This window comes from Pteropus medius, unplaced genomic scaffold (genome assembly GCF_902729225.1).
Source record: "Pteropus medius unplaced genomic scaffold, Ma_sr-lr_union100, whole genome shotgun sequence".
Lineage (NCBI taxonomy): Eukaryota > Metazoa > Chordata > Mammalia > Chiroptera > Pteropodidae > Pteropus > Pteropus medius.
Window position 1 is genome coordinate 4199517 of NW_024349800.1, and position 19589 is coordinate 4219105.

Below are 19589 nucleotides of genomic sequence, written 5' to 3' on the forward strand. Positions count from 1 at the left end.
TTGACATACTAGTTGTGTAGGTCAGGACTCTTTTTCATCCATAAGAACTGATTTACTTGTGGAACTGAAGCGTCCAGAGGAAACTGGCTCAGATAGGGCTTGCTGCCAAGGATCCACCTGTCACCGAGGCCCCAGTCACCGAAGGAGAGAAATGGTCTTTTCTGTGAGTTTCCAGAAGAGACTTGACTCAGGAGCTCGAGTAAGCATCTTCTTGGATGCTCTTGGCTATGTACAGCCCTGAGTCAAATGCTGTGGGAGGCAATTACATAATCATGACCAGTAACAGCCTGCTCTGGTGGGTTTGGACCCCTTAAACCACACATTTGAGAATTCCCCACAGGACAATCAGGGAAGTGTTGGTAGAAGATGGGGGTAGACTCTGGAAGGCAACCAGCACATGTCCTTTTGAGTAGCTTCCTCCATACTTTGAACTAACCAGCTCAGCCCTAGAGAGTCCAGTCTGGATGTCGTTCAGTCCTTAGATTGCTGAAACTGCCTTCTGCATTTGCCACTGTTGATCCTTCTTGAAATTCCCTATTCTAAAGGTTCTCAACCCTGGCTGTCATCTGAATATATCAAAGTGGAGAATTTCAACACTTACCCTGGGGATTTGGATTTTTTAAAAATTAATTAATTTTTATGGTGACATTGGTTAATGAAATTCAATGTTTCAGCTGTACATTTTAACAGTAAGGCATATATATATTTACATTGTATGTGGGTATTCAGATTTGATGGGCATGAGGTTGGGGCAGGGGGCAGGCAGCTGTACATTTGTAAAGCTCTTTGAATTGACTTTGATGCACCACTTCCCTTGACTGCTGTGACATCACCCCGTCCTGGTCTTCCCCAGGTGTTTACTGAATGTGGACTAAGTAGGTGATGAGCATACAGAGATGAACAAGGCAGACAAGCTTATTGTCCTTATGGAGCTTATATTTTAGTGGGGGGTGTGGATAAAGGCAGGTAATCAAGAAAATCATCCAAAGATTTTAGATAGTGCTACGAGCTATAAAGGAAATAAATTGGGTTGAAGTGATAGGAAGAATAGAGAGCTACCTTAAAGATAATGGTAAAAAATAACCACCCTGCATTATTCACAGTAGCCAAGATATGAAAACAACCTAAATGTCCATTGATGGATGAATGGATAAAGATGTAGAATGTAGATGCAATGGAATATTATTATTTAAAAAGAAGGAAATCCTGCTATTTTCAACAATGCGGATGAATCTGGAGATTATACTAAATGAAATAAGCCAAACACCAAAAGACAAGTAATGTGTGATTCCACTTATATGTGGACTCCAACATAGTCAAGCTCTTATAAGAGTGTAGAATGGTGGTTGCCAGGGGGCGTGGGGACGAGGAATCAAAGGGTCCAAAGTTTCAGTTGTACAAGAAAAATAATTTCTAGAGATCTATATTGCGTAGTGCCTATAGTTAACAATATTATACTGTTTACTTGAAATATGCTGAGGGCAGATTTTAAATGTTCTTACCACATGCATAAAAATAATAATAACAAAGTAGGCAGAGGAAACTTTGGGAGGAGATGGATACATTTATGCCCTTGATGTTGGTGATGGTTTCACAAGTATACACTTACCCCTAAACTCATTGAGTTGTGTATATTACATCCATACAGTTTTTTACATGTCCATCATACATCAATAAAGTGGTTTTAAAAAATGGCTGCCCTGAAAGGTGGTGAATGTCAGAAGCAGCAGACCTAAAATAGGAATGTACTTGGTGCACCTGAGGAGAGGGGAAGATTATGCGTCTGACTTGAGTAAGGAAGCTCAAGAGGTGAGGAGATAAAGTAGGCAAAGCCAGGTCATTCTGGGCCCTGTAGGCCAACAGTAGGGAGTTCAGATTTTTTCTCAGTGCAACAGATTTCTCATATTCTTGTTTGTCTCTATTTGTGTGTGTGTGTGTGTGTGTGTGAGCTACTTTTTCTCTACCTGCCTTTTGAGCGTTGCTGCTCTCCTAGCTTCTCTCCCTGGCCTTTTGTTCTCATTCTACCTCGGAGAATCTTGATTGTTCTCAGTTGGCAATCAAGACCTCCCTCCTGGACCTCAACTCATGTATCAAATACAGACTGCACCCTCCACCTGCCCATCCCAAAGGCTCCTTAAACTTGGGCGAAGCCCTCCATGCCCTGTCTCTCCAGCTCAGTTAATAATCCTACCTGCCACCCAGACGTCCATCCTAGAAGCCTGAGTGTCATTGTGAGTTCCTCCCTCTCTCTCACCTCTAAAGCCAATCAGTGACCAATATTTTTAAACCTCCTAAATATTCCTCAGATCTCTCTTTTCCTCACTATCTTGTCTAATCCAGATGGCAGTCTTCAATCAGATAACCACAGCTCCTCCCAAGATACCTGTAATAGCCCCCTAATCGATTCCCCACCCCAGTCCTGTTCCCCTCAAATACACTGTTCTCACTGACCACCAGTGTAAGTCTGCTCAGGATGAGCCTGGGAAAGTCTGAACTCATGCTCCTGAGATGGCAGGATCCACTTTTCTTTTTTCCTCCCACCCCCTCTCCTGGCCTTGGCACATACCTAAACTAGGATAACAAAAGAAAACCTTGGGAATGGGATTCAAGATGGAGAAAGAGATGAAACTCAGCATAACAATACAAGAGCTATGCAAAGAGGGTAATTATTTCCTTTTCGTGAAGTCTGGAACTTGTAGATGGCTCCCTCACACTTACAGCTCCACCTCATTTCTCTCTTCCAATGAATGCAGACAGAAACTAAGATGATTGGGCTCTTGGGGAGGCAATGTGAAAGGACTAAGAAGATTGAGGGGCCATGGGATGAGAGACGAGAAGGGAGAGGAAAGGAGGGAGGGGAGAGAAAGTGAAGGTGAGAGGTTTTGTGTCCCAGGGGCTGTGAGAAGATTGTGCAGTGGGCAGAGGATACATTCTCACCTGTTCAGGAGCAGGGAGTGTGGAGGAAGAATTCAGAAGGGGAACCGCCTCTGAGAACTCTAGATACTGTCAGGTAGGAATGTTCACCTTGAACTTGAATAGGAGGATCATTTCATGTGCCCTTGTGACCTATTTGTACTTGATAGCCAACATTAGAGCTGCTTGAAGACGTACCCCTCACCTGCTGCAAAAGATCCCTCTCCTGCATCATCACTCACCTTCCTCAAAATGGACTCCTATAAACATCTTGCTCACGTTTCTACAATATGCTATGCTGTCCACACTATCTTCAATGCTTTCATCCCATAAAACACTCCCCTGCCCATCTCCTGGCTACTGTCTATTTATCCTCACAACAGACTTTAGATGTTTGAGTATTACATAATACGGAGAAAGCCGTGTTTGGGCATCACACAGTCCTGGATTAAAGCTCCAGCTTTACTATTTACTCACTGTGAGGCCTTAGCAACCATTTTATCTATCTCATTAGTAAAATAGAGTGATGATCACTTCCTTGTGGGGACTTTCTGAGGCTCAAATGGGCTTATTTAAAGTACCTGGCACATAGTAGATACTCAATAAATGTTATCGCTTTTGTTCTTGAGATACTCAAAAAGTGTTCTAATTTTAGAATCATTAACAGCTACTGATGGGATGCTACCAATAGTATCTGCTAACACTGTTTTTCCCTTCTTTCTTGACCTATTTTTACTGGTTAACTTGAGTGCAATTCTCATTTATTATGTATTGAAAGTGATGCATTTTCCATGCAGAGTAATAGGCAGGAGCTATCATTTACTGAGTATGTCAGCTCTGTGCCTGGCCTTCACTAGGAGCTTCCCAGAGAGTCTCTCAATTAATATTCACAATGATTCTTGGGGGTCAGTAGTATTAATCACTGTCCTAAATATGTCCAAATCAAGGTTCCGAGAAGTTAAATAACTTTCCTGAGGTCACATAGCCAGTAAGTGATAGAATCAAGATAGATATCCTGTCTTCCAGATTCCAAAGCCCATGTCTTTTCAAATAGATCATACATCCGCTCATGAAAAATATAATAATAGTAATAGAAATAGTTAATACTTAGTGATTACCTATTTCCTGGGACCTGTTATAATTCTGTACACGTATTAATTTAATTAAACTCTACAAACATCCTACGAAAGCAGTTGCTATTACTATTATTCCATTTTACAGAGAAGAACTGAAGCATAAAGAAGTTAAATAACACCCAGATCATTAAGCTGAATCTGTTTGTATATATAATATTGTGAAACACTGCAGTCTTCAATCTATTTTCTTTCTTCAGTGAGCATATAAGATCCATGATCAAAAGAGAAAAAGTGGGAAAGTTTTACAAACCTTGATGTGTTAGAAGGATATTGGCTGTTACATTGAGACTGAAGTAAGGGAAGATTCTGGGTGTACTCCGAATTTGAAAACCAGTGAGCAAAGGCACTGTTTTCCTCGAACTCTGTGCAGTGGAGGCCATCCATCAACCCAGAAGGGCAGGCTAGATCCTGAGGGTCACATAGAGCGCAAAAGAACCGGGAGTCTGAAGTTTGTCGCCTATCCCTGGAGACCTACAGAATCATAAGCCTTACAAAAATGATTAGTAGCCCAAGAGAGCAAGGACATACTCTTCTAACCAGCAAACAGAGCTGATAACTTGTGCAATCCCTCGAGAGTGTGTCACCATGATGTCACCTTGTTTATTCCCCCCATGGGAACCGGGCCCCACTGGGGCTTGATTAACCACCAGCCACAGACAGCAAAATGACAATGCTTTTTAACTTACTCTTCAGACCATCAGGAGCTCCCCATCTAAAAGTCACTCCCAAGTAAATCACAGGGTTGTTTAATCTTTGCTCTGATTCTGCGATTTAGAAGCAATTCTGTGTCACTTCCCTTCTATCACTGGGCATGTCACCACTTAAGTGCAGTGTGAAAATCACTCATGTAGACAATATGTATTCATTAAGAGTCTCTTATACATCTGTTCACTGAGTGGGTGCTCAGCATATGTTGGTGAATAAGAATGATATGGTCCCAGTGGGTTAGGAACTGAGTCTAGTTGGGGAGGGGGATGTTTAAGAAACAATTAGAGTTCTATTAGCAGTTTTTAAAGGAGGTGTACAGAGAGCCATGGGAGCATACAACAGGGGTCCCAGCTCAGTCTCATGAGGGCAGACGATGCTTCCCTGCAGAGTTGATGTCTAATTGAGGCCTGGATATTGTGTAGGAGTGAGACAAGTAAAAGAAGGAAAGAATAGCATTATGAAGGCAAGAGATAGCAAAGACCAAGGAAAGGTGACAATTCCAGCTGCCTAAAAAATAGAGAGCAAGAGACAATACCACAAGGAGAGGCAGAACAGCTTAGTCGGGCAGATCACACAGGTTAGGGCATTAAAGGTTTCAGGGCTTTTCATTTTTTAAGGGCAATGGAAACATTAAAGGATTTTACGTAGGGAAAGACATAATCATATCTGCAGTGTGGGGAATGGATGGAGAGGCAAAAGGAGAGATGGCAGACCAGATGAGAGGTTACTGCAGCTCTGAAGATGAGAGGTAAAGGTGTCTTGGGCTAGGATTGAGGTGGTGAGGATGAAGAGAAGGGAATGGGTTTGAGAGATATTTAAGATTGAGAATTAGGATTTGGTGAGATTAAAAAGTGCAATGATGGAAAAGCAATTATTTTTCATCTTTCTCATAAAAATTATTCATAGAGATTCATCTGCATATGATCAGTTTTACTCAGCTCCTTTCTATAATAGTTAAGTGAGAGGAGTGATTGATTGCCTGTTTAGGACCTTACAGGTTGCTTAATGGTGCTTCCATTCTTTTGGCCAACACTTATCTTTCATGTTCCAAACACTGTGCTCGGCACTGGGAATACAAACATAAAAGTGACCCAGTCTCTATTTCAAAGTGGTAGAGTGGAAAGAGCATTGGAACAGGGAGACATGGGTTCAAATTCCTGTATCACTATCTCCTGGGAAAATTTGATTAAACTACTTTAAATTTTTGGAGCCTCAGTTTCCTCACTGTAACATAGGAATAAAAATATCTGACTTCCAGAGTTGGTAAGTGGATTACTAAGAAAATATACGGAAAATCGGTGCAGTGTGTGTGTAGCTCAATAAATATTCATTCCTCCCACCCCAGCCCAGCTCTTCCACCTCCCAGGTTTAAGCATCTAGACAGAAACCAAATTCTATAAATCAGGTTTGAGAAAACATTCCTCAGTAGAAAACTCACACAGGGTTGAGTGACCTAATAATAATATTTTCAGAATACACAACTGTAGTCATTCTGGATGGGCAAGTCGCTGCCCTCTTTGGAAGCTTTTCAATTTAAGGAACTATCTTCATTGCCAGACGAAGCTTGTTTTCTTCCCTATAATGCAAGCAGTTGCCTATCGTTCTGTCCCAAGCGAGGATGCCAGCCTACTTGCATTTATGAAATTAACCCAACAGCTAGTGAGTATGACATTCCAAGACATGCTAAAGAGTTCCTGGTGGCACTCCTAAAAGCAAAGCAACATTTCCTCCTGAGTTCAACCACCCACTGAGTTCGGAGCTTTCTTTTCTTTCCTTCCTTAACGCTTTGTTGTCACTAATTTTATTTTTCCATTTGCAGCATTTGCTTCTTTTTCATATTCATTTTTTCATTTCTTCTCATTTTTTATTTTATTTTCCAGTTTTATTGAGAAAATCGGAATATATATATATATTTTTTTTACTGGGGTTATGTTTTTAGGTTTAATACTTTATCTAGAATTTTATGTATTTGGAGCAGGGGAAAGCCTCAAAGCATGACCTTATGACCAGAAGCCTCCCACATCCTTTGCAAATACCTTTGTTAGCACACTTGTCACATGGTATTATAAGTATTTACACCGCTGACTCCACTGCTTGCCCAAAGTCGTAGGTCAAGTCACAGAGCCAGGATTTGAACCTTAGTCTACTGACTCTTATCTAGAACACTGAGGAATACAGCCCATTCATTGTCCCTTCACCAGTGCCTTGCACAAGGTCTGGCACACACACACACAAAATAGGTGCTCAGTTAATATTTTTTGAGTGACTTAACCTTAGACTCCCATTCCTGTCTTCTAGATTTATCATAATCCTCCTTTTTCATCTCCTAAGCTAACACAGTATTCCTCTCTTTAGAAATGCAAAGTCAGTGAACACCTAATTCTTACCTAGTCTGCCTTTCCTGTGCCCATGGCAAACATTACAATCAGTCGGAGAACTCTCTCTTATTGCTTGGATCTTGCTGCATGACTCTCCTTACCTAGCACTCACTATTAATCAATGAGCATTTGCCCTCCTACTATAGACACAAATTTCTTTTACCGGTTGAAGGCATTAAAGCTCTCAAAAGAAAAAGCACAAAAGCACTGATCAATTAGTAGTCTTCTTCTGCTCTTCTAGAATTTTTTACTTCCCACTCTAATTTTGGCTTAAAATGAGAAAAACAAACATATCTAGAAATAATACAATTCTACAACCCTAAGTTATATGTAAATAGACACACTGAGAGCATTACTTACGATTTCCTATAATATTACCTTCTATTTGAATAAAATTCACTTTCTCTTACTTAATTTCACTCCAAACCAATGAGGTGGGTTTTATTATTTATTTCTTACCGATGAGGAAACTGAAGCACAGATAGGTTAAGTGACTTGGCTAACATCACACAATAGGTAAGTGGAAGAACCTGTACCAAAACCCGGATCTTTTCATTTCTAATCTTTGTATGGCTTAGTATATCAGCACTATTTCTATTCTACTGTTTTTCTAAAATAATACTTTTTGAGTGCCAAAAACAGGAGGATGACCTTCATAATTATTTTTGTTTCATTATTATCTTTGACTAACATGATAAAACATTAGCAGAATCACTAATTTTTACTTATTACAGATCTCTGTTTTTTTTGTTGTCTTATTATTTTTTACATTTTATAGGTACAGTACTGAGCATGCCTAAGGACAGGGACTGTTTTGCGTCCTCACTGCTCAGTGAGGTGCCGGGCCTTGATACATGTTTGCAGAGCTCTTCCAAACAGTTATTCCCAAGCTCAGGTTTGTGATGAGTTTCCAAAGTCACATAATCTTATTCTTTTTAAATAATGATGACTGAGTAAATGCATAACCAAATTTGATTTAGGTTTTACACAAAAACTCTTCATATATAAGACACCACAAATCACACACATTTTAAAAAATAGCTTTTTTAGAACAAGTACGTTGAGTTTTAGCAAGGAAAATACAATCAGTGTGGGATAAAGATTGTGTGAAATGCTTTGTGACTCAGCCAACCACTAGCTGACCTCAGGACGAAAACCTTAACTGGCCTCACCCCTCCTGTGGTTTTTCCACACTGTTTTTGTAGCTTTCATTTATCATAATATTAGCTTGAGCTCCAATGTAACCAGGCCTTTGTTCTCCTCCCATTGTTCCTCTAGCAGAACTGAATAGAAGCCTTTCTCTGGCTCTGGTTCAGAACAAACCCATTATCAAGTAGACTCAAGGAACTACTGGGCTCAAGGTTTTTACCACCAATCCCTATCACCTACAAATATAGCTCAGGGACACCATCCTTGGTATAAATCACCATCCTTGGTATTACCGTCATCATCATACTAACTAGCTATTCATGTAATTTTAACCTTCATGACAACTCTATGGAGTAGATTCTACAATTTTTTTACAGATAATGAAATTGAGACTCAAAGAAGCTAAAAAACGTATCCAATATCACAGGGCTACAAAGACAGGATTCAAAACCAGGTCACCTCTGGTTTCGAATCCTCATGATAATCTTCCATTAAAATATATAATACACACACAGAGAAATATAGAAGTTGAATTGTAGCTGACTATTTGATATAAGATCATATTTTGTAGATTTATTTAAACATTTGTTAATAATTTTACGGTTTTCTTTTTACCTTTTGGGGTCAATAAATATTTTTGATACATCCAACACTTGTCAGCTCTTGAAAAATTCGTAGGGTCTATAAGCTAGGTCTCTGGTTTCTAACAAGTGAAAGATGCCATCAAATAACAACAGCATTTAAAGAACATGGACAAGCTGCTCTGAAAAATTTCTATTTTGGGGGACAAGGAATAGTATAGAGGTAGAGTATGCTTTTAAATTAAATTTAAAATTTTTTAGATTGTTGTAGATGCACATGCAGTTGTAATAAATAATAGAGAAGGATCCTGTGCACCTTTTACCCAGTTTCTCCAGAATTAACATCTTGCAAAACTATAGTACAATTTCCCAGCCAGGATATTGAATTAATAGAATTCACAGATTTTAGCTCTTATTTCATGTATCATACTTAAAAAAACACACACACACTTAAAATCCACATACCATAAAATTAACCAATTTAAGTTTACAGTTCAATGATTTTAATATATTCACAGAATTGTACAAACATTACCACTATCTAATTCCAGAACATTTTCATCATCTCCCCTAAAAACTCCATACCCATCAGCAGTTACTCATCTCTTCTCCCACCTCCATCCACTAAAAACAGACCAACACTAATCTACTTTCTGTCTCTGTGGATTTGCCTATTCTGGACATTTCATATAAATGCAATCATAATATGATACAGCCTTTTGTGACTGGTTTCCTTAATGTTTTCAAAGTTCATCTTGTAGCATGAATTGGAATTTTATTCCTTTTTAAGGCTGAATAATATTTCATTGTATGGAATATACCACATTTTATTTATCCATTTACCAGGTGATGAACATTTATGTTGTTTCTACTTTTTAGCCATTGTGAATAATGTCGCTACGAATATTGCTGTACATGTTTTTGTGTGGACATATGTTTTCATTTCTGTTGGATATACACTCAGGAGTGGAATTGCTGGGTCATAGGGTAACTCAATAGGATTGTCAAACTCTTTTCTCTAGCACGCACACCATGTTACATTCACACCAGCAATGTAAGAGGGTTCCAATTGTTCCACATCCTCATCAACACATTATCTGTCTTTTTGACTATAGCCATCCTAGTGGTTTTGATTTGCATTGCCCTAAAGGCTAATGATGTTGAGTATCTTTTCATGTGCTTATTGGTCATATGTATATCTTCTTTGGATGGAGGTAGATTACTTTTAAAAGTACTAAATGTACTTAATGATAAAATGAATGTAACCATGCGCTTACTACATTTTGATGTTAGAAGAAAGAATATATGTTTTTTATCCATTTACACATTCACTCATTAGACATTCTGAGCACTTATGATATTTCAACAACCAGGAGGTACAGCGAGAAGAAGAAACCAGACAGTCAATCATGAGAGGTGGCATACAGTCAGGTTCCTGGCACTTTCATAAAGATCTGTTTCTGACTTATCACCCAGATGATTCATCTACATTCTTGGCAGGGGCAGAAAGGCAATGAGACAAGGTCCCTGAACTCTAGTATCTCACTGTCTAGTGGGGAAGACAAACACATAAACACATCATTGCAATCATAATACAACGTCGGTCGTCTGTCCAAAGAGTTATGGGAGCACAGAAGAGGGAACAATGAATTCTGTTGGGCATCTAGGAAGGGTGCGTAGGGGAGGCGACATTTGAATTTGGTGTTAAAGAATGTTTAGAGATTTGACAAATGGAGAAAGTGGGTGTTCTAGGCATCAGGCACAGCGTGAGCCAAGGTGGAGGGTGCAAAGTAGGGATGGAAGGGAGTGTAAGCCAAGTTGTATAGAGCCACACTAAGGAGTTTCTGTCTACAGTGTGGATTTTCATTTTTTTTTTTGAGCAGAGCAGAGGTGTGATTGGATCTGAGGTTTAAAAGATTACTCTGGGAGCAGCCAGGTAGATGAATTAAGAAGTTGGCAAACTCTGTAAAGTGCCAAATAGTAAATATTTTTGGCCTTGCTAAAATATGATCTTTGTCACAATTTCTCGGCTCTGCTGTTGTAATGTGAAAGCATCCATAGGCAATACTTAAATTTATAAGCCTGGCTGTGTCCTAATATAGCTTTATTTACAAAAACCAGGCAGAGTGGATTTCTCAGGAAGGCCATTGTTTACTGACTCCTAGATTAGACCAAGGGAAAGATAAAAGCAAGGAGACCTAACTATCCCGAAGTTTTCTCATTCGCTGTGAAAATCAAAATGGAGCAAGGAAAGTGAAACTTTGAACCAAGGCACAGGGTATCTTTAGACTTCAAGAATCAGGTCTTCAACATGGACTGGAAAGTAGAACTCTGCTCTCCATCCAAGGGCCAGTGTTTCCTACAAGGCAAGGCAGAACCCCCTAGAGCCGCCAAAGCACATTTCTCAGTCAGGCCACCTGCAGGCCCTTGTGTCAGCAACGTGGGAGGTGTAGTGCCTAAGTCAGTGACAGTCCTGAGAAGGAACCCACAGCCAAAGCAAAGAGAAGCCTCGATAACGAGGCAGAAAGTCTTGGCAAAGGTCATTTGTTCTGAGACAGAAAGCCTTGATTCCAGTTAATTTAAGTAAAGAAGAATTTGTTCAGGGCACTTTCTAGAACCCAGAGGGGATGCATAGGTGGGCCTGGACTAGAGCCACAAACTGAAACGTTAGGAGCAGGTGCCTCTGGGCCTCTCCGGCTTCATGGACTCCTCTCTTGGTGTCTGCTGCAGGCTTTGCACACTGGCTTCCTACTCGGGGGTGCAGCCAGCTCATCAGTTAGTGTGGGGTGGAGACATGGAGATTTATGAGTGGCCCTATAAAGATATGCAGGCTTTCAAAAAGCCGTTTAAAAGGCTCTGCCTGCTGATGAAAACCGCCAAGTTTCTTTGCTCTTGGCTAGGATTATTTCAACTCTAGGTGGTAACACTGGTTAGCCCAGACTAATCCGCTAGTCTGATTGGCTACTGGTGACATAATAGAAGCTCGTGAATGCGATTGGCTGGCCAGCCGCCCCAGCTGAGCCCAGGAGCCGGAAGGCGGGGGATGTGAACAGCGCATGCCCATAATGGGAACAGCCTAATAGGGGACGAACCAACCAACCAACCAACCAACATCTTTTAAAGCTTTGGGACGTGTTTTAAATAATAAAGAGGTCTTCAAGACTGAAATCCATGTACCGTTCCTGAGGTGCACCTGGGTTCCTTTGTGTTGCTTCTGCCTCACCTTGTCCCAGGTGTCTGTCTGTCTGTCTGTCTGTCTGTCTGTCTGTGTGTGTGTCTGGCTGTCTGTCTCATCTGTCTGTCTGTCTCTCTCTCTCTCTCTCTCTCTCTCTCTCTCTCTCTCTTTCTCTCCCTGGAGACTGGCAGACAGGTGCTAACACGTCTGCCTCCACTCCCAGTCCCCTTCTCTCTGCCCAAACCTGCTCTCTGGAGCCCTGAGGCGGGCAGCCAGCTTACCCACTCTGCAGCCCAGGCCAGGCTGGGCACCTGGGTCCTTCCCTACAACAGGTAGCCACGGTATCAGCATCTCAGGCTGTGGCCTTGTGCGTCCTTGACAAATTCTCCAGAGCAAAGCCATTGTGGGAGGAATAAACATAACAGGAAACACAAATGTGTGGGCACAGTCAAAAGGGGAGTGTTTTCTTTAACAGGAACAATAACTAGGGGTTGGAGACAGGCTCACCTGGTGAGTCATTGCACATTCTCTCCTTTTGGCTGGCTACCAAAAGGTAAGAAAACACATACAACAACTGGTGGCCTCAAGGGACAATGTGGGGCATTTTAGAAAGGCTCTGGGTTTGCAGAAGAGCACAGCGCAGCACAACATGGTGAGGAAGCCGCTGGGGGTAGGGATTCTGTGCCTGGTTCTAGAAGCAAACTTGCCAGTGTGATTTGGGGCTTCCTCTTTTTGAGGCTCTGTTGCCCCACTGTTGAATGAGGGGAAATAACTCAGTCATATCTAGGCCTTTTCCAGCTTATTTTTTTTCTCCAAATGGAACACTGGTGTTTCAGGAGCCAGAAGTGTTCCGATACAAATATGGTTAATAATGGTTAATATTATTTGTATCAGAACACTTGATTCCTGTCCTTTAGTAAACCTCCTACTATGGGCCAGGCATTGTGCTAGAGTCTTTATAATTTAGTATATGTGCTGCTGAGGCAAGCACCAGTCTTCATGTACATTAATGCTAATCTTGAGAATAATCCTGCCAAGTAGGTATTATCTCCATCTTAAAGGGAGCAGGTTCCAAAAGGGTTAGTAACTTGCCCACTGTCACATAGCTAATATTCTAGATTTAAATCCAGGTCTTCTGACTCCAAAGACTCCAAATATGATTTTTTTTTCTTTTTGATTTAAAAAACCAAAAAGCTAATAATGACTAGTACTTTGTCAATTTTAAGTTTTTTTCCCATTTTTTTTTTTTCCTAACTACTATCAAGTCCTAGCAGAACATCCAAACCTATTGGCAAATGAATATTGAAAATGTCATGGAGACACTTGGAAGCTGGAACCTGAGTAGCTCAACAGCTTGTTTTCTTCATGAGCCAGTATGCTTACGGCTGTGATTTTGTTACTTTAACAGTATGCACAATTAATTAAGCATGCATTTCTACCCCAGCCCAGATGCTAAATCCATTGATATAGCTGAGTTAAATTATGGTTCATATGATGAGAAATAGAAATGCCACTGTTTCATCATCTTCTGCAAAAGCAGCTGACTTCTAGATGCTCTGCCACCTTAAACAGGTTTGAGGAAACTTGTTCTCCCATTCTATGAATGCACACGTTATACCCAGGAAAACTTCCTGGACAAAACATAGAAAGGGAGAGTTCTCTCCCCACCTTAGAAGCCTTAACCCTGGGGGTTGTTTTCTTTTCTCTGGAATCAGAAGATGTTCTTCCCTTTATATGTGCACCTGCAAAGTTCTCTATCAAACCATACGAACACAGGCAGGCCCTCCACCCTGCCAACAAAAGCAGTAATCGAGTTCAGCGTGGCTATTAACTAGGTGGCCAGGCTAGCACAAGATTAACTAGTTGTGCAGTGGGCAGCAGGGGAGCACTTTCCATGAAGCAACCACATGCCACAGGCCCAGGGATGGAACCTGCAATTTCCTGGTTCCCAAGACTGCCCCTGACCTAACTTCTCTCTCTTTGAGGTTCAGGCCATTCAGCTAGAATACTTTCATTACTGTCTCCAAATGACATCTGACATTCCCCGTGGACTTTGGAGCGCAGCTCACCATCTGCCTGTCACATTCCCTGCCTGAATGAAGATTGCCAATATCCATGTGAACAACTCATTCTTCAACTGTTTTTCAGGACAGCTTTACAATTTCACCAAGGTGGTCGGGATCTGGCTATTCTGTAGACACATTTTTACTATATAAATTGCTACGATTTTTAAGAAATGTGTGTGCTGAGTTTTCAAATAAAGTCATGCCAGTGTGCTGGTGGAAGTAACTTAATTCAGTTCTGGATGTTATGATTATTTACTGAACTACTGTAAGCTAAGTGTTGCTATGTGTGTTGTCTTAGTGGACCCTGAAAGTAACCATTTGAACTTTTATTTTTTTATTTAGAGCTAATCTAAATAATTTTTTTTGTTTCATTTTTTAATTCTCCGAAGACCTCCAAATCATATCATGAAGCCTCACCTTAATATTTGGTCAAATTGGTACTGGAAAAAGACCAGCCATTAAAAACAGGTTGTGACACTATTATTTTGAAAATGATTGGATTAGCAGCATATTCTTTATCAAGCTTACGTGCCTCATCGACAAGATTCAATGCTCAGATTTAAGCAAAACTACTTACTTGACTAATTTGGTGAAGCTGTCACAGAAACAATAAGTTTCAATACATTATATAACACATAAGATAAACGAATTGTAAATTAAGAGCTGGAGATGTTAAAAAAAATGCTAACGATAGCTTTTGAATTCTAACAAACACAACCTGAGCAACTCTTTCAAATAGTAGAGGCCTGTTTTTTAATTTTTCTTCTTTCTTCTTGTTCTTGTCGGTATTCTCTCATCTTTTCCTTTTCACTCTTTCTTGTGGCTTGTTCTCTTCCTCTGGAAGATACTGTGGGCATTAGAGGGTTGCAGTTACATGGCACACGCTTTGCATGTGCACTTTTTACTGGTGACTTGTGCTTTGGAGACAGATAAGGCCAACGTTTTTCTTTTAAATTTTCTTCATCTGCTTCAATGTCTGCTAAAATTTTCTCTCTTTTAGTGGATGCATGTGAGGCTGCATGAAGATTGGATGGTTTACAGACTGTTAGGGGTTTTAGATACTTCTGTTCTGAGGGGTGTTTCTGATATCTCTCAGGAATGTCTCCAAAATCAGCAGTCTGGCACCTAGCCTTGGGCTTACACTTCAACTTTTCAGCCTGTTCAGGGCTTCCTTGTAGCAAAACTTCTGCGAGCTGGTCTACGAGGTAAAGGGGATAAATTAAGTAAAAGCTCTTGGGCTCTCAGCTGTGCCCTATTGTTTCTGTAGAGCTCTTCTTCTTTTAACCTGTCATTGGAAATTAAACCATAAGTAGATCGAGGTATAAGTCTGGCTTTAAATCGATTTGTTTTCTTTTTAGACTTAAAAAAGACTCTCAGCTGCTTTTCCTGGATTGCTTGCTTCTGTTCCTCCCTTGCAATAAACTCAAACGGCTTTTGTGAGGCCAAAAGAGCCTCTTTGTATTTCTCCTTCATAGTCCTTCTCCGTTCTTCATTTTGCTTGACTATATCACGATAAAGGGAAAGACAAATGCTGGAACTGGGTTGGCTCGGAATTTTTTCTTACACTCTGAATCTTGATTTTTGAGCAGTTTTTGTACCGTTTCGATATCTGATTTAGATTTCATGTTCTCTTCTTTTTTCTTCTGTTCTCTGATCATCATTTGAAAAGGCTCAGGTACTGTAATCTTTGGCACTCATTCTTTTGGTTTCTTCTTTGTTTTTTTCAACTGCCGGGAAGTCAGCATCTTCACCCTAAATATAATCTTTAACAGAAAAGTTTCTCCACATGTTGTTGATGAGCTCCTTAGCATTCATCATCCTTCTGTTTTTCTCGGGATACTCCTTTTTTAAGTTGGGCAACTCATCTTCAGAGGAAGTCATAATCAAGGAGGAAGCATGACTTAAACCAGGCTCTAAAAGTGATGTTGTTAACAAGATAGGGTGATAGGAATTCTTTTCCAATACAGACATGTAAGAGACACTAGGCACTTCTTCTCTGATGATCGCTGGCTGACCGTCATTGAAATTTAATTTATTCTGGTACATTTTCTCTAACTTTGCCATAGTTTCCATGTGGGCATACTTCGGTTCTAGTTTCCTGAAATATTCATTAGAATAGTTAAGTACCAGAAAAGTCCACGAGGTCTTCACTGCTTGTATGTTTGTTCATCCACTCCCAAAATGTTGGTGTTAAAATCAGCTGGGTAGGGAGGATCTGGACAGGGTGCTGCGTTTCCCAACACGTTGCTCAGTCTAGCTGGGACGCTCAGCCCTCAGCCAGCATCGGGCACAAGGCAACTGCTTGCAGGAGATCCTGGCAAGGACGGGGTTTGGGACTCCTCAAAAAGGAGTTTAAGTGCTACCATGTGATGTCAGGATTAATACCACTGCAGCTTTACAAATAAGAAAACAGCATTAAGATAAATGTCCCCAAGATCACATAGTAATTTGCATAATGAACACTTGAATTTAAATCTACAAGGTATAGTGAGAAGAGCAGAGTGCAAAATAGGAAAATTAACATTCACCTCGCAGGGTAATTGTAAGGAAAATGATACAATTTATGTAAAGTCGGGGTGGGGTGCAGAAGGTTCTTTAGCAGTATTACCTTCTTTCCCATCCAGTCTTCAAATTTAAAGCTCTTTCCATTACACCACACTGCCTCTTCATCACTCGAATTCATCAGAGGATATTACATATGTAAATTTTATGATAAAAAACTACAATAATCATTTAATTTGAGCCTCATGTCAACCCTTGCAAGGTAAGTATTATCTCCATTTTCCAGAAGAAGAAACCCAAATTCTTAGAGGATACACGATCTCCTGGGGTCATTCAACTGATAAGCAGTAGGGCTGGGATATGAACCCAGGTCTGACTACCCCAGAGACCATAACTTTCTTGTTAAACCATACAGTCACTTTCTGAGTTGATAATTAGGTTTCTAACAGCATAGAATAGGATTTAGAATTAGGTTTCTAATAAGCATAGAAAGGATATTTCCTTTAGATAAGTTAATAATATATAGAACTATTATTTGGGAACTAGAAAGTGGGAATGCTTTACCTTTTGTCCTGTGAATAAAAAGGAGAAACTGAAAGAGTGCTAGCTACATAATCATTTGTACACATGTAATCATATGTAAAATAATCATATAGTTTAAGGTTCACATGCCAACCTGATGGAAACAACCTGCTTAGTACATATTTTTAAAATAAATGTATTATAAATGTATAAGTGAGTTTAACATTTCTAAAATTCTCATTCTTTTACTGGGAAAAAAATCTGCATTTTTGTCTTTAATAAAACTATCTGGAAAACATATGTTTGTTGTTCTAGTCAAATAAAACCATCAACCATGGTACTGGGATAAAAACAGACATATAGGTTAATGGAACGGAATAGAGAGTCCATAAATAAACTTAAGTACATATAGTCAATTAATTAATGACAAAGGAGCCAAGAATACACAAAGGAGAAAGGACAGTCTCTTCAATAAATGGTGCGGGAAAACTGGAGAGCAATACGCAAAAGGATGAAACTGGACCACTATTGCACACTGTACACAAAAATAAACTCCAAACGGATCAAAGCCTTGAATTTAAGACATGAAACCGTAAAATGTTCACTGTAGCATTATTTACAATGGCCAAGATATGAAAACAATCTGTGTTCGTTGATAGATAAATGGGTAAAGAAGATGGTATTTACAACGGAATATTGTTCAGCCCTAAAAAAAGAATGAAATCTTGCCAACTGCGACAACATGGATAGACCTTGAGGGCATTATGTTAAATGAAATAAATCAGACAAAGGCAAATACCATACAATCTCACTTTTATGTGGAATCTAAAAACAAACAAACAAAAAAACCAAAGCAAAGTTCATAAATACAAAGAACAGATTGGCGGTTGCCAGTGGCAGGGGTAAGGGGTAGGCGAAATGGTAAAAGTCAAAAGGCACAAAGTTTCAGTTATGAATAAATCATGAGATGTAATGTACTGGTGACTATAGTCAGTAATACTGTATTGCATATTTGTGGTTGTTAAGAGTAAATCTTAAAAGTTCTCATCACAAGAAAAAAATTCTGCAACTATGTAAACTAGTAATGGATGTTAACCAGACTTATTGTGGTAATCATTTTGCAATATTTACAAATAGCGAATCATGTTACATACCTGAAATTAATATAATATTGTATGTCAATTATGTACCTCAATTAAAAAAAAATTTTGTGTCGTGATTGTACTTCTGATTAAAAGTGAAAATATTACCCGATACCCATGACTGAATTGGAAATGGGTTGCCACCTCCCAGTGAAGTCACAGTTATCTGTTTCGATTAGCTTCATATTCTGAAATAACTCTAGAATTTGAACAAATTATCTGCAGCATCTGGTCCTCCCAAAAAGGAAACCTTAAAATTATTTTTGAGTTAACAAAGATGAATAATAAAGTTATGTTAGACAACTACAGTGTACTCACAAAAGAAAAACTTAAATAGAATCTCCTGTGCTAGGGATCAAATGGGATTTAAATAAATATTTAAATCACAATGTTAATGCATTTGATTAAAATTTTCAGTCAAGGACTTTGAAGTACAATATAGACTGGAACTCTACTCATTTGGTTTCAATCAGTTTTTCAATATAATAAATATGTAATTAGCCAGGGAACAGGGTCAAAACCTCAAATCCCATAGGGCCAGGAAGGTAATGTAAACCAGATTTTGGAGAGAGTTTCCTCACTTATAAAATGAGGATAATAAAAACATACATATCACTATTACGAGGATTAAATTAGATAATGCCCGTGAAAAAGCATTCAGACACATGTTTACAGCTATTAAGACTCTGCAAATAGTACCCATGGTTATTCACCAACTGCTTTTTTCGAATGACTTCACAATGTCCTAATAAGCTACCCTTTCTTTCACACACTGCTGAACCACCCACAATCTTTCTTCTTTCACGTTTGTGATGAAGCTAACAATCTGATAAAATAGCATAGCAGCATCTAAAAGAAGGAAGTAAAACAAAATTGGGATGTTCTTGCTTCATCATTTTCCTCAAAAAACTTTTATGAGAGCTTACTATGGGCAAGGCATGGCTGACTAGAAGAAATATAGTTTTTACCAGTCATCAAATGAAGAGAGAAACAGCTTTCTTCCCACTTCAGGAAGAAACCAGTGTATACAGTTTGAAAAGGTCCATGATAGCACTGCCCACTGGAATCTAAATTGTTTAGTAGTACATTTAAAAAAAAAAAGAAGGAATAGGTGAAATTGGTATTAACATTAATAATATAGTCAATGGATCCAAAATATCATTTTAATTGCAATCGATATTAAAAATTATTGAGCTTTCTACATTCTTTTTTTCATACTAAGTCTTCAAAATGTGGTGTGTCTTCTATACTTAGATGACACCTAAATTTGGACCAGTCATATTTCAAAGGCTCTATGGCTACACACGTCATGGCCAT

The 19589-nt window shown here is 39.4% G+C and overlaps 1 pseudogene; it reads right to left on the reverse strand.

Moving 5' to 3' along the window:
• Positions 1 to 11564: 11564 nt before the first annotated feature.
• LOC120622131 (protein FAM161A-like) lies at positions 11565 to 18975 on the reverse strand (annotated as a pseudogene).
• Positions 18976 to 19589: the final 614 nt, after the last annotated feature.